This window comes from Falco peregrinus, chromosome 5, assembly GCF_023634155.1.
Source record: "Falco peregrinus isolate bFalPer1 chromosome 5, bFalPer1.pri, whole genome shotgun sequence".
Taxonomy (NCBI): Eukaryota; Metazoa; Chordata; class Aves; order Falconiformes; family Falconidae; genus Falco; species Falco peregrinus.
Genome location: NC_073725.1, coordinates 95,778,659 through 95,796,580, shown reverse-complemented (window position 1 = coordinate 95,796,580; position 17,922 = coordinate 95,778,659). Strand labels below are relative to the sequence as shown.

Genomic DNA, 17,922 nt, shown 5'->3' with positions numbered 1-17,922 from the left:
CAGCCAGCACAGTCCAACAGGGATTTGGTGGCTTGCTGCCTTGCATCAGAACTTCCAAGTCATCCTTGCACTGCTTCCTCCACCAGACTTTGTGGGCACGTGCAGTGAGGGCTGGCAGCACTCCAGCAAATGCCATGAGCAACCACAGGACCAAAACTCCAACGTTTTGGAACTGACCCTGTAGTCAGGTCTGCATCCACCCACAGCCCCAAAGGGCTTCCCAGAGCTCGGTGCCATGGATGCACCTGTCCAGCCCCACCACCATCACAGCCATGAGGAGATTCCCATCACTACTCCTGCCTTGCCACCTACAGCCATCATCTCTGCCCCACCGCACCTCCCCATCCACCAGCTCAAGCACGAAGGGTGCGGTGTGCCTAACCCTCACAGGCTTTCCAGAGGAGCTGCAGGCAGGCAGGCAGGCACGGCAGACGCGCAAGTATGGGGGAGCTCGGAGGAGGAGTGAGCCAAGTCGAGACCTCACTACATGTTCAGTGATTATAAGATTAGTGTGTTTTTATTTAAAGTATTATCCGTTAACATCCCATATTACAAAAGTAGCACAACAGTATCGACAGACTGTCAATATTAATAGAAGTGTCTAATGTTATATCAATACTAATTTAATTTCTGTTATCTGCAGGCTGCAGGGCCCTTCTGAAGAAACAGAGGAACAAGAATGAGAAAGCCAAAGCAGTGACATAACAGGAAAATGAGCCATTCCTTCAGCTTCTCCATCATGCAGTAGCACCCTGCTGTTTAACACAGTTATCCTTGCTTCTTTTGAGAAAAACCAACAACAAAACCCTCTTAGGTTTTTGCCCAGTATCATCAGAACCTCCACACACTCTTTCTCTTTTTGGTCAAACTCCCTTCTTTACAGAACAACTTTTTTCCTAACTACACAGACCCAAAATCTGTAAAATAATTATGTCAAACAGCAATTACAGGTCAGATGAATAACCCACCCTTACAACATAGTGTTGATTCAAAAAGGAGAATTTCTAGACCAGTGAATGATCTAATCTTGTGCAGACCTTTAACAGTCACATGGAAAAAGCATGTTCTTCATTTTAGATGCAAAATACGTATTTTCAGGCTTACACTTCTTGAAGACTTGTATTTTAACAAGGTTAGAGTAAGTGTCCCCAAGAGTACAGAGCAATGGCACACATTGATAAGTCTGCCTCAGCCTGCAGGTTCTGCAAGGTGGGGAGAAGCCCTCATCCTCATGGGGAGATGCTCGGCACAACCAAGATCGCAGCACCATCCCTGCACTTCCCAGCACTACTAGCATACTTTAAAAGAGAGAAAACGACAGGTCCACAATGACAAAATGTCAAAGTGAACAAAGTAATCGAGCTAATTATGTAAACGTTTATTATTAATATTAAAATAACCTGTTTTGCATTTCCTTTTTGTGGCAGAATAAGCAGCATCTAAGGACTCAGAATTTATCATCTAAGAACCGAGTAAAAGAGGAAACTGCCGAAAATGAAGACACAGTATCAAAGAAGAGTATTTCTCTTGCTTTAGCACATGAACGATCTCAACTGTACTCGCTACAAAGCATTAAGTGGGAATGCAGAGGAAAATACTCTTCTTAAATACATTTCAAGTAAGTGATTTATGGTTTTCAAACAGTGAAGGAGAGAAGTGAAAAGGAAGAAGGTATTGGTGTAGGAAATTGGCTTACCTCGTGATACTCCACGATCTGTGACCAGCTCCCACAAATGGGTGAATCCTCCTTCCCTCGTTAATGAGGCTGCAGATTTGCCAGTCCCCCCCTGCCCAGCTGGAGCTCGCTGCAAGGCACAGGGACCCCACCTGCTGCCAGCCATACCCTTACAATTTTACATCGCTATGCCAAATTTCAAAGAGTAATGATACCCAAACCTCCCTTGAAAATACCTTGAGGCAGTACTGAGCACAGGGTAGCCCTTCCAAAATGCCAGCAATGGGCTGGAGCTGGGTGGCTGACAGACCCCCTGTGCTCGGCCACATTGCCATGGATGGTGGCATCCTCCAAACTCCATATTAGAACAAGACAAAGCAGTGTTTAAGATGGAGGTGGAGAAAAAAAGTCAACTTTTATATTGCAATTAAAATGCTGACTTCTCTCCCTTAGCACGCCTGTGCCCTCCCAACAAGTTCTCCTTCCCAGTTTTACAGAAATTTCCAATCACACAAAATTCTACCTTCAAACAGATCTTTGCTGCTATGCATGCCCGTTGCAGTCACACAAATTAACATCAACTGGTGGCTGAGAAGAAGCCGTGTCTGCCAGACTTTCTCCCAGGATGACAGAAAGAAGGAAGGAAGGCAGAAAACAAGGGAAAACAGTCTATGGCCTCTGAAATCCAGGAGACCGCGCTGCTGAACAAATCACTTCCAGGCAGCTGGGGATGGAGCCAGAAAAGTATCTTTGAAACAAAAAAGAACTGGTGAGGAAGCAACAAGCAAGCAATGCAAAGGGAAAAACTGTACCATAGGGAAGTTAATCCAAGAAGAGTCCCATAAACTGGAAAAGGATAAGAATAAAAATTAAGAGCTTTTGGACAAGGATTAGTATAAGAGGGGTAGTTTCCTACCAGGAAATGGGGATTGAACAGCTCGTGCATGGCACAGCCAAGGACCTCAGAGGAGGTGGCAGGAAGAAATTACAAAGCACAATGATGTAGGTTAGCCTGCAGACTAAGAAAGTAAATTAAAGATGAGCTTCTGGGTCTGAGCACCCACCAGGGCAATCAGGGTCACCTCGAGGGATCTGCAGAAGAGAACAAACCTATCCAGCCTGGCCATGGAGGTTTGCCTTTCCATTTTAAAGCTCCAGTCCTGGCTGTTGGGATTTACATATACAGCAAAAACATCCTCAGAGGATGTGTTCATTCCTGGCTGCTGGGTTTGGGCTGCACTGCTTTGCACAGCTCAACATCCCAAACCTCTGCAAGAAATGAGCTACAAACTACACAAACTGCACATAGCAGCTCAATGAAGGGATGTGCCATACAGGAATGCTTGATGCCAGTTCTTCCTCTTACCTCTCTCTGCTCACTGCCTCCCATCTCTACAACCACTATTTCTGCAGCACTTCTCCCTCCCTCAGCCTCTTCACAAAACTTCAAACCTCCTTTTCTCCCTGCACAAGAGGCAGCACCGATGGGAGCAGCAGCAGCCATAGCTCATAACTCGCCTAACCAATGCCAGCCAGAAGTGATTTGTAGGCATCAGGCAGATTATTATTTTTTGAGAGAGTGGAAAAGAAAAAAGAGGGGCACAAGCTTAAGGTGTTGTTGATGAATGAAGATGAAAAGAAGGTTTTGGGGTGAGAAGTGTTTGTCTAGTGTGACCTAAACCGTTCAAACCTCATTTGATAGATGATGGACATTTATTCCCTGCTATGTGTCACTTCAGAGTCTGAGGTTTATATTAAACAAGAAGTCTTCTCTGTCTAAGTTGTTCTTCACTTTTTCCCTGGAGTTTATCACACAGCACAATACCCGGAAATGTAATCACATTTCGTTTTTACAATAAAGTCACATGGTCACTAGTAGTACATATTAGAAGATGCATTTTATTGTTTTTCATTATGTAATTGTGTGCTTCATTGCTTCTCATCTGTTTTTCCTTGTTGTGGGAGGTGGCACAGCCCAGGAATACCATTTTTCTGGGGATGATGTTCTATGGGGAGAATGAAACTAACCCGCCCGCGCAGCAGTACCACCACCTTTCCCTCCTCTCCACTCCTCACAGGCAAGGACCAAACTCCTAATAAGCTGAGGCAAGGCAAATCCAGCTTTTCCACCCCACAAAGCTTGTCCCTACTCAGAGAAGCCATCAGCAAATACTTAAAGCAAGCAAGGATGCCAGGCACAGCAATTGCTTTAATCACTGAGGAAGAGATTTTTAAGACTTGCATTCAAGTCACCCATGACTCTGTCTCACACACACACGCCAAACATCTTGCCAGATGCGGGTGGCAATGGGCAGGGCAGGCACAGAGCACCACTGCAGCCACCATGTAGGCAAAGCCATCTCCTAGGAGGGCTCCCCACACACCTGCTCTTGCAGAGCTGTTTGCCCACGGGTTCAAAGATCTCAGCCCAAACAAAAAGCTTCCAATTCAAGCCAAAAGCAGAAATACAATCTCCCCCACCCACTTCTACTTCCCTTGTCATTCAACGGGTTTCATCCTGGCAAAATCACACCCCAGGAGTTACAACTCATTCTGCCCTCTTCCCATAACAAAGCAAAACAAAGAGAAAAAGATGCTCCTATGATGATATCCACATGCTGCTGGAGCTATTGGAGACTCCTGATACCGAAGTGGAGATGAGATGCATGCCCTAGACTGAGCCAGCTGGGATAGCAGGAAGGGCCGCAGAGCAATGCACCAGCACATCAAAGGCTGCAAATTTCTGAGTAAAACTTGAGGACAAAAATGTTTCCCCTTCTTACATCTGGAGAAGGACATCTTTGCTTTGGATCTTGGTTTGAAACCTTATGAGAAATTGATGTTTGGAAAGAAATGGTCTATATCGCCCAACAAGTTTTCTCCAAACAGCAAATGGCACAATTAGCTTCGAATATGAGGTTCCTCCTACTAAATGGCATGATCATTCAGTTATAGATGTTTACATTCCTGTACGTTAAAAACAAACATATTACGCTAATAAATTATGCAACTAAGCTACACTTGATGGGATATGCTCCTTTTTAGTATTCACACAAAGCACCGCGCATTTAACCACAGGGTAGATTTACTCATTTACTACATCTATTCCTTTAAATGTGCCCCAAAATTTGTTTTCTCAGCACTTGCTCACTAAGATTGCTTTCAGTATTGGCTTTTGGGGAGTTCATTTTATATGGATTCTCTATTAGAAGAGAACACCACAGATTCACTGAACCTGTAATTCTCCACCAGAACGTCGACTCACACAGGACCAAAAAGCATTTCATGCTAGTCCTGGCCCAGACCAAGGACGCCACTACTTCTCTGCATCCTACCCAGGAAAAAAAAGGCAAATGCCTTTGATTTGAGATGCTCCAGTCTCCTGCACCCAAAACACAGAGACCACTTGCTAGTGCCCTTTTCCCCATCATCAGCGTATTTCCACTGCAGCCCAGCTAAAGCCCTTGAAAACCCCACAACTGTGCATCCAAGCTCAAAGTAGGAAGCTTGAAATTATGCTCCATCAAGTTACTCCGCCTCACTACACTTTTAGAGCTTACCAAAAAAAAAAAAAAAAAAAAAGATCAAATTCTATTGAATTTCTCTCTACACAGCTGCATCTCTAATGAACCCCCATAAAAGTTAAAACTTACATTTGGTAATCATATGCAATTGAAACATCATAAAATGAGAAGTCAAGGAACTGGGAACTGTATGTGGGCTGCAATGACTTGTCTTATTGTATTCATTCCCTTAATAAATATATCTTAAAAATAACCTCCCAGTCACACATTTGCAATATAATATAAAAATAACACTAGATTCAAATTATTAAACAGGTAATTTAATAGAACGAGAATTGAAATGTAGGACAGTGTGCAACTTTATGCTATAGGAATAGGATGATTTTAGCCAACACAACTATTTTTCTTTTTTGCATTATCTTTGCATTTATAATACTACAACATCCACATAACCTTGACACTGTAGTCACCTTAGTAACAAACAAGTGTAACATTCACTTATAATTGAAATCCCAAGAGGGTATTCAGTTCAAGTAAAACAAAAATCGGAGGCCCCTACTCTGTTTTTTTGCTTTTTTCTTAGTCACATATACATAGGCTAAAAGGGTTTAAAAATAAATGTATTTGTATACTATTAAATCTACAAAGCAGAACTATTTAATTTTAATTCAATGCAAAATGGAAACAAATATAACACCTTTAAAAGAAACAATGCTAAAACCAGAAGCAAATTATTTAAGTTCTGGATCAGCGCAGCTTGGCAAATTCACACCAAGTAAAGGCCAAGATTTAAACCAGCCTTACAGCCACAAGCAGCAGCTGCGCCAGGGGACCATTGCACCAGCAACACCAGCCAGGCAGAGGACAGCCTCTGTCATGCCACTGCCACCAAACACTGGTGGAGAGGGACGAGTGTCCCCAGCCCAACCACCGCTGCACCAGGACTCTGCCTGGCACAGGCTACACTCCTGATTGCATACATAGCTTCTGCTTTGCATAGCTTGTTTCCTTTAAATCAAGGGTATTTTAAATGAAAGAAAAAGGGCAAAGGTCCTATCAGTGCCCAGAGGAAAGATCTGAGCCCCTCCAGACCAAGGCCTCTTCCTTAACGATGGCCAAGCCCAAACACTTCAGAGAAAGGTACAAGAAACATGTGAATTGATGGTTTTCACCTCTGGAAAAAGGGGTTTCTGCCTAACCTTTTGTTAAGCTTTGTCCTAAAGTGAGAAAATTTATATTCTTTTTAACTTGTAGCTTTAAATAAAACTGCTCCTACTCAAGGTACCTGCAGATGTTTGTGATCACTTATAAAGTTAAATCCTCTTATTGTTTCACACCTAGCCCTTCGTAGCTAGGATTTATAGTTTTACGAAAGGATTATCTAGTTCTGTTTCAGGGGAAAAAACCCCACTTAACTGCAATCTAAACCACCTGAAGCCATCTTTTACTTCGCTCATATTGGCTTACTCTTCTCATAACTCCAAAGCCACAAACTTTCTGCTGCTGCAGAAGAGCCAGCCCATCACCTCCAGTGCACCGTCCCAGCCCCAGCCACATGGCCTGCCTGTCTACTGGGGCTGCCATCTGCCAGGGCTCCGTCCGGGCCGTCATGCTTTTATTAAGTCCATGATGAGTGTGATTCAATTAACGTCGCCTGAAAAGCCACTACACTGCAAATGAAAGGTGACAAGGAGTTGAGACAGTAAGTAGTGGGGCACGGCGGAGGGCAAACTGGCCAGAGGACACAGCAGACCCGTTACTGTGCATGGCAAACTGGGTTTGACCTGCCTATGCCTTGCGGGAGGAAGATGGGAAAGGATGCAGTGGGAGAAAAAGAGTCTGGAGAAGTGATACTTTTAGAAAGTTCTCCCCACCCCGCTGCTGGAAAGGCAAACGCATGCTTTTTATCAGGTTATTCTGTCATCAGGTGTTTTGTCTATATGCAGCACCGTGGTGCCAATCACCAGCAAACGCCTGATGGAGGAATTAGCTGCCCCTTGCTGGGGGCACGCAGGACACCCACTGACCCTGCCAAGAGGTCTGTGCCCAAAACAGCTGCAGGAGTGGGCTCCTTCTGCCGGTGGAAACAAGGACTCGGCTAAATGCGGCGAGCTACAAGTTTCTGCAACAACATGCAAGTCTCCAACATGTGGCCCGTAACGTAGCTGTTGCCATGGTAAATATTCATGTTTAGTGAAAAGTGTTAAATCTTGTATCATAAGTTAAATCAGCTGCCAAGACACATTTTCACAAGTAGGGGAATTTTTGTCTTTTCAGAATGGAATGTTTTTCAGTTGACATTGATTTTTCCCTAAAATAAGTCCCCCAGAAAGGAAGCCAATCACACGTGAGGCAGTCCAAGAGCTGAATTACTCTACTCCTTCTCTGAATCATCAACAAGTGTTGTGTGTTAGTGTGTGCGTGTGTACAAATGCACTGTAACTTCATAAATCCCATCCTTTCATACAAATGAGCAGTTTTGCAATTTATTCACAATATTAAACTAATGATCCCTGCAGAAATAGCACCAATATTTCATATTTTGGGTGATAAGACTTCAACAAGTAACTTTTCTAAATAGGAAACATATCAAAAGAAGTAATTAAGCTTAACTTGCCCTAGCCTTTTCACAAATACAAGACTCAGTCCTGAGCCTGAAAATACAGTTGTTTATGTAGGTCAAAGACAGAAATAGTGAGAGCATATTTATTTGCTTTTATGTTTCTTGTTCAGTATTTCAGAAGAGATACAAATGGTTTTAATACAATTTCAGAAAGAGAAAAGTTAGAATTAATGCAGAATTGGCTAAAAAAAAGCCCAACAAAACCACCACAATTTGTTATTCATTTAAAAACTGTTGCAAGGAAATCTGACTGTCAGCAGTTCAAAATCTGCAAAATTACATGTATGTGTCCTTCCACTCCTGAACTACTCAAAATTGGCTCAATCTAGCGTCTTATGGTTAATCTTGTGTATTTAAAGCAAAATGCATTTCCAGCAGAAGGTTCTTTAGAATAAGGGGGGGAAATGGTTATTCAGTAATTAGTCCAATTTCATTCAGAGCAAGTTAAATAACTCCTCTGATAACAAAGCAACAAAGCAGAACTAGTCCTAAAGTCTGAACAGAAAAGACAAAGCAGTCATCTGCTTTGACACTGCAACCGAAATAAAAACATGCATAGCAATGACCTCCTTGCTTTCTCCTGCTCAAGCTCCACGCCAGACCGAACCGCTCCCACTGCCACACAGTGGGACTCAGCCCCCAGCCCAGCCCTGCACCCCCTGCAGGTGTACCACTGCCCAGCCGAACGGTGAAGAGCTCTTTGTCAATGTTGGGTTTTCCTCTCCCACATCTCTCTTCGACAACCACAAACTGGATTTCACCTTGGTTGTGCCTTCTACAGCAAGGACTTTGCCCAACAGATTCTTCTTTACCTATCTCTGAGTAGCAACAGCCAGCAGCCAGTCACATCCTTGTTACTAAGTTAAGAAACACTTCTGATTCCTCCTCCTCTCTCTAATTATTGCTCCACAATCAATTTGCCGTACCCCATGCCAGATTCGCACCTTAGCTCCTCACCTCCAGGCATTAAAACTCACTCTCCTCCCATCTTCTCCATGAAAGACATTTTCTAGCAAGCAAGCTACTGCTTATGCTCTCCTACCTTTTCTCTACTGAAACCAGCTCTACCAAAAGGCTGAAGCATATTTAGCACTCCCAGCTCTCTGCTTGTCTCTTTCTTTTATTTTACATGGTACAATGTTCTTATTCTGCCTTGTCTCCTTTCTCTACCCTGGCGCTACAGAGAGATATCTTCCTGTGACACCTTAAAAAAAAAAAAAAAAAAAAAAAATCACTGAATTAACATGACTTGCACTGCATGGTATTTTCAGACCAGCCATTTGCTAATGTCACAAACACAATTAGGAAGTCAGGGAAAGAGCTTACAAGAGCAGATGAAAGCTGCAGAGATAAAACGGAAAGCTTTTACCTGCCAAGCTCTCAGGTTAGGGTTCTAGGTTGCCCTTGGATCTAATAAAGCTATAAAAGAGCCATATCAAGGATATGCACAGTCACATTGCTGTAAATATAAAGTGTGGCTTTTTCCATCCTCCTATAGACACAGATTTTTGCTACCACGATTTGCAGGCTGGTAGCCATAGGTGGTTTAAATTCTTGGTATTAAAAAAAGCTCAAAGCATTACTGACAATTAAAAACAGCTTTTACTCATGCACAATAACGCTTCTCATGCTTTAAAAAAAATAATATGCATATCCATATTACCATCATAATAAATGCCACAGAGTGACATGATATGATTGAGTATAATGGCTCCTTTGGAGCCATTATGGTCGATCAGTAAATAATACACTTTTGAAATTGTCTAACTACATATTTACACTTGTCAACTCTCATACACTTCAGTGACAGAATTTAAAAGAAACACTGTAAAAAACTGTAAGAACATTAAACGACGAAAACATTACACTGAAGTAGTATTAAGGTTTGACTTAAGCCCACAAAAACATGGAAAATCCAGGTTAAGGCCAAATCTCCAAAAATGACACCTTCTTCAGCTTGCCGAGCCATGCCTGAGTGCTTGCAATGGTCCAGGCAAAGCGAGGGAGGAGGCAGGGTTGGGCAGAAAGACAGGGGACCACTGGGTCACGGTGGTCCAGGGCATCAGGTGAGCACCAAGCCATTATGGAGGGCTCTGGCCACCAAATTCGTAGGCAAGAGCCAGCCTGCCTGCAACAACTTAGCTGTGCAGCAGGACACCATTTTATGGCATTTAAAAAAAACAAAGCCTGGATCTTTCCTCTGTTTATTCAGATGAAACTCTTGATTTGAGTTGAGTAGAATTGGTCTTCGCTTATTTCAGAAGAGGCCCCACTGAGACACTGGGAGTTTTGCCTAGCTGAAAACACATGGAGAAAAACTTCAGGCTTTGACCCTAAAAAGGCATTGTCAAAAAAATACGTTAAACAAACATGACAGCAGAACATTAATACCCCAAAGATTCACTCCATGTGGGGAAAAAAAAAGACTGGGAAGCAAGATGTTTTTTCAAGAGTAAAATAATGGGTTTGGCATTGGCTTTTTTAATTGATAATTTTGTGTCTCTTGTTCAGCTGTAGTCACTTTTGCTCCAAGCAGTGGTGGCAGCAACTTTATTGGTTCCAGTAGAGCTCTGCTGAAAACAATAAGCATCAAGCCCCCAAACACTGTCTGTCTTTCTGCAAGGGTCACATCCTACTGGCCCAGAGTCAAGGGAATATTGAATGCTTGTGAGACGTTAAGAGCAGCCTCGGGCCCACGGCACCTCCTTTGCAACAAAAAGACCCCAAATGCTTCAGACACTATGCACTACCAGCCCTGAACCACGCTGTAAAAGCAATGATGGATATTTTCCTAGAGCAAAGGTCTTTCTTCACACACACACACACATATATATATATCTCCTTGCTCAGACTTATGTATTACCTAGCTTGTAAGAACAAAATCCATAAAGACTTGGCATAGCAGACTCTTGAAGTTGTCTGAAGACACAACCACCACACCCCTGTCAAGAAGGAATTACAGCTTGGTTTTATAGTCAACTCTCCCCTCGACTGGCTGATGACAGAGCAGCCTCCCTCTACGCTCAGCATCTGGGATTTTACAGCCACTGTATATAAACGGCATTTTCATGACAAACAACTCTGTATTCGGTTTCCTTCTATATCTGAAAGTGAGAATGATCTCTTAAGGCTCTGCCGGGAAGCAGTATTAATGAAGACAAAGAGTATTTCAGGCTATTTCCCCCAGGAGCGTTATCACGATGACAATATAATGACTTTGTCCTACGCAAGTACTTTAAGTCCACGTCTTCCTCCTGAAGCAGCTCTTCAGGACCCCCCTGTACGCATGCTCCCCCCGACAGCCCTCGCAGCCCGCTCCCCGTGGCCAGCATCCCATCATTCCACAAAGACTTGAAGAGGACAGGATCTGCCATCAGCTCAGAGATTTTTCTCCCATCTCTCATTTCATAAGCCCTCCCTGGAAATGTTTGCTTTTGTCTAAATATTATAAACCATGGTATGACAAAGACTTAATAAATCCAGTTGCCTTTTCACTTTGCACTTTCGTCTCCTCTCACCCTACCTTGCGGCTCATGCAAATGTCAGTAAGAACAGTTTTTACATCTCCTCGGGTCACCCCAGAGTGATATAAGCAAAAGTAAACAAACTACTGAAGTCTGGGTATTTTTACGTCAGTTGGAATGTAAATCAGTGGATGAAAGCTGGGAATAAACCAGCAATATGAGGGCAGCTTATTAAAGTTTCCTCCCCTGACTCAGTGTTCCCTCATTGTAATACAGTTGACATAACCCTACACTAAGGGGAAAAAAAAAAAGAAGAAAACCTACCCAAAGAGATATAAATATTTCCCCCAAAGTCAAAGACACTCTTCTTTCAAGATGTTAGACAACTCTTACAGAAAGAGAAAAGCATTTCTCTACCGAAAGCAGAAATCTCCACCTGTAAGAACTCAGGAGGAGACCGGACAGCATCCCAAGTGCTCAGGATGGGCACAAGCTTCATGTGGGACACCTCAGTGAGGAGACCAAACACCACGAGTGCCTGGGACAGGCCAAAGCTCCACACGGGACACCCCAACAAAGCAGAACTTGGGATACAGAAGGTGCTCGGTTCCTGCTGTACCACGTAGATCACTTCTCAAACAACAACCAGAGCAAGAGCTTCACCCCAGGGCTCAAATCAGAAAATGACTGGTCCTGTGTTGTGCTGAAAGCCCCTGGGAAGATGGGTTTTTAAGAGCAGCAGCTCCAGCTGCAACCTAATTGTCTGACCAGTGGGTGCCCCAAACCCACAACCTCCTCACACCATTATCTCCTGGCAGAAAGGTATTATCTGCTTCCACTCTTCCCTCTCTGCCTCCTTGTTTAAAGCTTTCTGGCTGCTGGTGAGGAAATGAGTCTGCCTCACTCTACCTTTCTCCCATCACCTTGCTGTCTGCGAGGACTGGTGAGAAAATGTTTCAGCTGCTCTTACACTTCTACAGCATCCATTTCCTGAGGCCCTTATGGAAAAAAAGGCTGTCCCATCTCCTGCTGATGATAGTTTATCAGGTAATGGCATGAAGCAGGAATGATCCTGCAAAGCTGTTACCAATACCCAATGGTATATGAATAGCAGCAGTGAGACAGAGATCACGCTCATCGCGTTCACCCACCAAAGGGCAAAGCCTGAACAGCAACCAAGGGACTGGCACAGCCTGCCTGCTAAAGAGCGTATCATTACTTTAACCTGCCATGAGTAGTTGTTTGGCTTTTCTGATTTTCTGTGTGTGCACTGTAGGTTTTTTATATTTTATTTTAAGTTAAAACCTGCTGAAATTCAATGGCTCGAGACACAGCAGTGCCAAGGAAAAGGAGCCTCTGGTCCCTGAGAGGGACTTTTCTCAGTGCTGGCTTGACACATAAAATCTGTTTCTTCAATTATGTCTTCCCTCTTACCTATTTTAGACACGATGGTGTGAAAACATAATAAAAGCTCGTGGAAAAAAAATCAAGGAAGCTGAGAAAGTATTCTTCAGATCATATTTAGAGCCCTTCGCTCTCAAATGCTTTAATACCAGGAGAATAGCTGCTTGCATACCCCAGCTCTGCCCCTGCGCCATGCCAGCACGTACAGGCTCTCACACCTTCCCAGATCACCAGCATCTCCATCTCCAGCAGTGTTAAGAACTGCCCTGTTCAATAAAAACACAGTTACTGAAATGCAGAAGTCCAGCTACAAAAGCCAGTCTGCACTGTTTAGCGCTCTGCATCCAGTGAGGTGCTGGTGTTCTACTACAGTTTGTCATACGTACACTTACAATCTGCACAAACCCAGAACTTCTTCACAGTACATGACATCTCTGCTATGCCACTCCTAGTTCAAAATATATCTTAAAGCATCTGAAGTATCAACTACAGGATTTTAATCACTTATTCAAAAACTCTACCAAGCCAGGGTGAAGCTTTGCAAATAAAAGCTCGGCTCAGGAGTTACAGTTCACCACCTTCACACAGCAAAATCTTCTGTTAAGTGATTTATCGGAATAATGGATATTTTTTGTATGACAAAACGGATTACTCTAAAAATTGTCCCAAGCAATCATTATAGTCATAGCAAAATCAGGGCTTGCTTTTCTACCACAACAAAAATTATGTATTTGGTTTCATAAATAAAAAGCAATGAAAAATACCACTAATTTGGCCAGGATAGGAGTCTACAATAAAGTCCTCGTTTTAGGTGTGAGAAGATTTTTGGACTTCAAAGGCGTGAAATTCCCCTTTCTCCTGGTGATAAGAAATGCCCCTTGATGCCCCATCTTCTTCAGGACATAGCCAAAGTGGAAATAATTTTCAAAACTAATATGTACATGGAGTAACATGGTTAACATCATCCAACTAATTTAGATCCACCTACACAGTATAAATATGTCTAGATAAACTGTCACCTTCAGCAGAATTCATTAAAATAATGTTATATCTTCCTTGTTAAATGTAATTTTTTTAATTGAAATTTAATCTTACTGCATTATTTGGTAGATTTTTAATTGACATTTGTAGTAATTAATCGGTAAGCATTACAGCTTTGTCTGAAGAGTTTAAAACTAAATTTGACATCGAGATTGGCCAGCCACTGCTGTGAGGTGCCTGCTGGGAGCATTTCATCATCCTCCCAGCCCCTCCTGCTGATCAGAGGTGGGAGATGATGGTCTCTTTCTTACAGTCATGAATTACATTACTAATGTATTCCATTACCACCACGCAAATGTCATGTTAATTCCTGATCATCATCAAGTCAGACAATGGTTTCCACGCTGGCACCCAGCCAATTAGCGGTGTGGAAAAATATTCCGCCAATTATATAACTTGAATTAGGTTAAGGACTCAAGAGAAAGCAAAATAAATGCTTTGAAAATACTTCTGAGATAAAATGTAAGTTGACACTGTCTTCATGTGCTATAGCCGATGTTATACAATCTGATAGGCAGCTGCCAACATTCATAACTGTTTATTAAATCTAGCCTCTCTTTATGGTGGCAGCTAAGATCTGTATTTTTACCAATATTAGGTTCATTGTGTTATGAAAAAAGACCAAAATACTTAGGAGCATTCACACCAGCTTATAAAACATATTATGTAGTATATTAAATTGTTAAAATTACTTCTTCTCTCCTCCCCCCTGCCACAGAGAAAGTTCCATGGACAGAAAAGTTTCAGAAAAACAAAGTCCTTCTGTAGCCACTGATGCTTTAAAGAGCAAGGGAGATCCTGCGAGGACAGAAGTGCCATCCCTGAGCTGTTGCCACCTCTCCTGCCGTGCAGCTCTGCCAGGGGACACCAGCCTAAGCTCCTGGTGCTCTGCCCTGCTCCCTCCATCCCACTGACACACATCTGGGTTAGCACAACCCACTGACCTGGGGGAACCCGCTTCTGCTCCACAGCTGTCGGCAAACCCCTTTGGCCTCTGACCCTAGCTATCACAAGAAGCATCACGGGCAGATAAAGCCGTCTGTGTAACCAGGATTCCATCCACCAGAGGAGAGGACTGTGGCAGGAGCAGGGCATCCCTGCCAGAAAAGGTCACCACGAAGCCTGGTGGAAACCCCTCCAGCTGCACAAGGACACGGCAGGTTTCTAACTCTGTGCTAGCCTGGTGTGCGCAGCACCGAGCCCCACTGCCAGCATGCTCTGCCAGCAACTTGCTGCACGACCAGGTTTTTAGAACCACCCCATTATTTTGATTTGTTCTGTTCTTAACTCAATTTATCGTACAAGCATGGTTATCTCCAATTTAAAAACGTATACAGCACCAGTTCCTCGACTTTAAAAATTTATAACTATGAGCAATTTGTTAAAACCTTTTAGCGTATCTTTCTGTCTCATTTTTCTAGGTGCTGCAACGAGGCAATTCACTGTTCTGGCTGCTTACCCTAGATGACCTTTGCCTGCCATAAAATGGTATACAACTAAGCGCTCTGCTTTAAATAAAACCCTTGCCTCTTCGAAAGGCCCTACGTATTCAGTCAACACAATCAGCAGAAACCACATTTGGTTACTCAATAAGCTGGAAACTTCTAAAACGCGCACAGCGGTGAATGAATTCCTGACATCACCAGGGACACTCGAGTAGGGAACAAGAGAGACTGCTGAGAAGTGGCTCTTGCTGCAGCTGGAGAAAGGATCACTCCTTTAAACTGAACTCTCAAGGAAAACGAGAACAAAAACTGAATTAGCTCAACACGTACCCTCTACAGTCAGCACATTGCTAGGCAACTTACCATCTCTTGATAGAATTATGGTGGAGGGCTGGTCGTACATCAAGGCTAAGATGAACAGAAGCACCAGTTTTGGCCAACTGCTCCTTTCCAGTGGGACTGCTTAATGCTTGGTCATTTCATGTTACCATTTTGCAATATTTTCTAAGCACCTGGAGAGTCTAATGCATTCAGAAGGTATTTTAAAGCTATTATGTGACATGAAAATTTTAAGACAACTGGAAGTAAGTGAATTTTAGGAGGAATAGCATGAGTCTTTTTATTTGTTCAAGCCAGCATTTGAAGAGTTAACAATCCTTCTTCTCATTGCTTTTATTTTTTAATACTGAAGCTATCCAGAGGGCACGCTACTTGAACACTTTATCTTTACTCAGGATGCCAGTAGGCCACAGCTCCATACCTCCATAACTCAAGCTGGTATTTCAAGAGGATTCTTCAAAGCACCCTGGTCTTTCCATTTGCCACCGCTGAGACCAGACACAAAGTCTCGTTACAGGCAGTGCCACAGGGCTATCGCAATACTTGGCCATGTCACACTTAACCATAGTAGCTTTAGAGGGGCCTCAGTCTTTAACAGTAACTTGTATAGTAAGATTCAGACTCCAGTTTACAGTTACTGAAGTATTACGCAAATGCACAGACTGCTTTAAATAGAGGCACATACCTTGCATAAACCCTCAAGTTTTCCATGCATACTTCATAGGCACAAAGAAATAATTAATTAGCTAGCCACCATGATTAAAATCAATTGATTCATACATGACAGAGCAGTGAGAAATTTTTGCATCACTGCAGAAGTCTGGAGTTGGCTCCTGTTTGGGGATCTTAGTCATATCATTGAGGTTGGTAACTCAGATATGAAGGAAATGGTAAGAATCCCTCTCCTGCATGCACACTTTGAGTGCCATATGGGTTTATTCAACTGTTTACTACACCAGTCGGTAACAACTGAACAGCTATTACAATCTTTGCTAAATGACATGGTAATTATGCTACCTCTGGAAAAAAAGAAAAAAAATGGGAACTTAAAAAAAAAAAAATCACAATTCACTGATGTGTGAATTTCTTAGGTTTTATAATCTTTGAATTGAAATACACTTTCTAACACAGAGAAGCATATTAAATATATAATAGAAACCTGAATTTATTAAAAAAAATAATTTGTGCTCTCATTTCCTACACAATTTAATTCTGTAGATTTCCTAGTTTTGAAAGATTTCTTACAAAGACCTTCCAATTTTCCTGTAAAATCAGATAATTCTTGTTTTCCTAATGTCAGTCTTCTGATTAATGAAGAAATATTGTCCCTCCTCTCACCCCAGTTACTAAGAAAGGCAATCAGGAGCAGGTCAGTAAGAGGAGAGGGCAAGGGAAGGGTCACTGTGCCAGGCTGCTGGAAGACAGTAACAGCCAGGAAAAGCCACTTGTTTGGCACAAAAGGGACCAACAGGCTTCTCATTTGGCTAACACCACCAGGAAAGGGCAGCTGCCAATTAACAGGGAAGGGGTCATCCCACACCACCCTCTCAAGCTTGACCAAGTACATCCTGGCCAAAATTGGCTGTTAAAGGCTTTGTCCCTGTCTTCCTCCAGGCTGGGCATCGCAGCACCAATGCCACGCTGAATAGTGCAAGCACACGCGACAAGACAGCTCTCCTGTGTACCAGTGACACCATTTTGTCACTGGGATGCAAGTGCAGCAAACGGTGGAGCTAATTATTTGTTGGTAATGGCTCCTTTGAGAGTCCATCATGTGACACACGGTGGAGAGGAGACCTCTCCATATTCATATTTAATCATGACATGATTTGCCCACATAAGCACATTTAGACCCTGTCTATCTGCAAGGCTTCAGTTTCGGGCAGTAGTTTTGCCTGCATCACTGAACTCCAGTTTCACCACCAAAGACCTCATAGCTCATAGGATATGAGGCGATGGAGAGAAGGATGGAAGGAAGGGAGGGAGTATTTCTTTCTGTATTGATATTTGGTATCACTGCTATTTCGTTACAATGAAGGGGGGGGGGGGGCTGGGGTTTGGGTTTTTGTTTTGAAGAATAGTCGTTACTTGCTTTTAAGCAGACAATACAAAAAAGAAACCCAAACCCCCATCATGTTAAGGAGAGGAGAAAAGGGTAAGGGAAAAAGAGCCTGTAAGAAAGAATAAGTGAGAGTTACTGCAAACTCAAGTTTGACGACTCACCAATTTTACTTGCAGGCATCACACATATCCACTCATGACTCAGGGCAAATATAGGAAAGGATCGAAACCCTTATCATGGCACATGTGTCTGGAAGCCGGAGTCACTCAGAAAAAATGTTCTCAGGAGACTGAAAGACAAAAACATGTTTTAAAACTTTACTCAGTTAGAATCATATCAAAGCCT

At 42.9% G+C, this 17,922-nt stretch overlaps 1 protein-coding gene across 10 annotated transcripts in view; it reads right to left on the bottom strand.

The window, feature by feature from the left end:
- FOXP1 (forkhead box P1) overlaps positions 1 to 17,922 on the bottom strand; it is a 391,101-nt gene that overhangs the window by 325,488 nt on the left and 47,691 nt on the right. For all 10 annotated transcript variants that reach the window (XM_055804566.1, XM_055804572.1, XM_055804571.1 and 7 more), the window contains exon 2: positions 17,739 to 17,866. The gene's annotated coding sequence lies outside the window, so the exon portion shown is untranslated. The remainder of the gene's footprint in view (positions 1 to 17,738; positions 17,867 to 17,922) is intronic.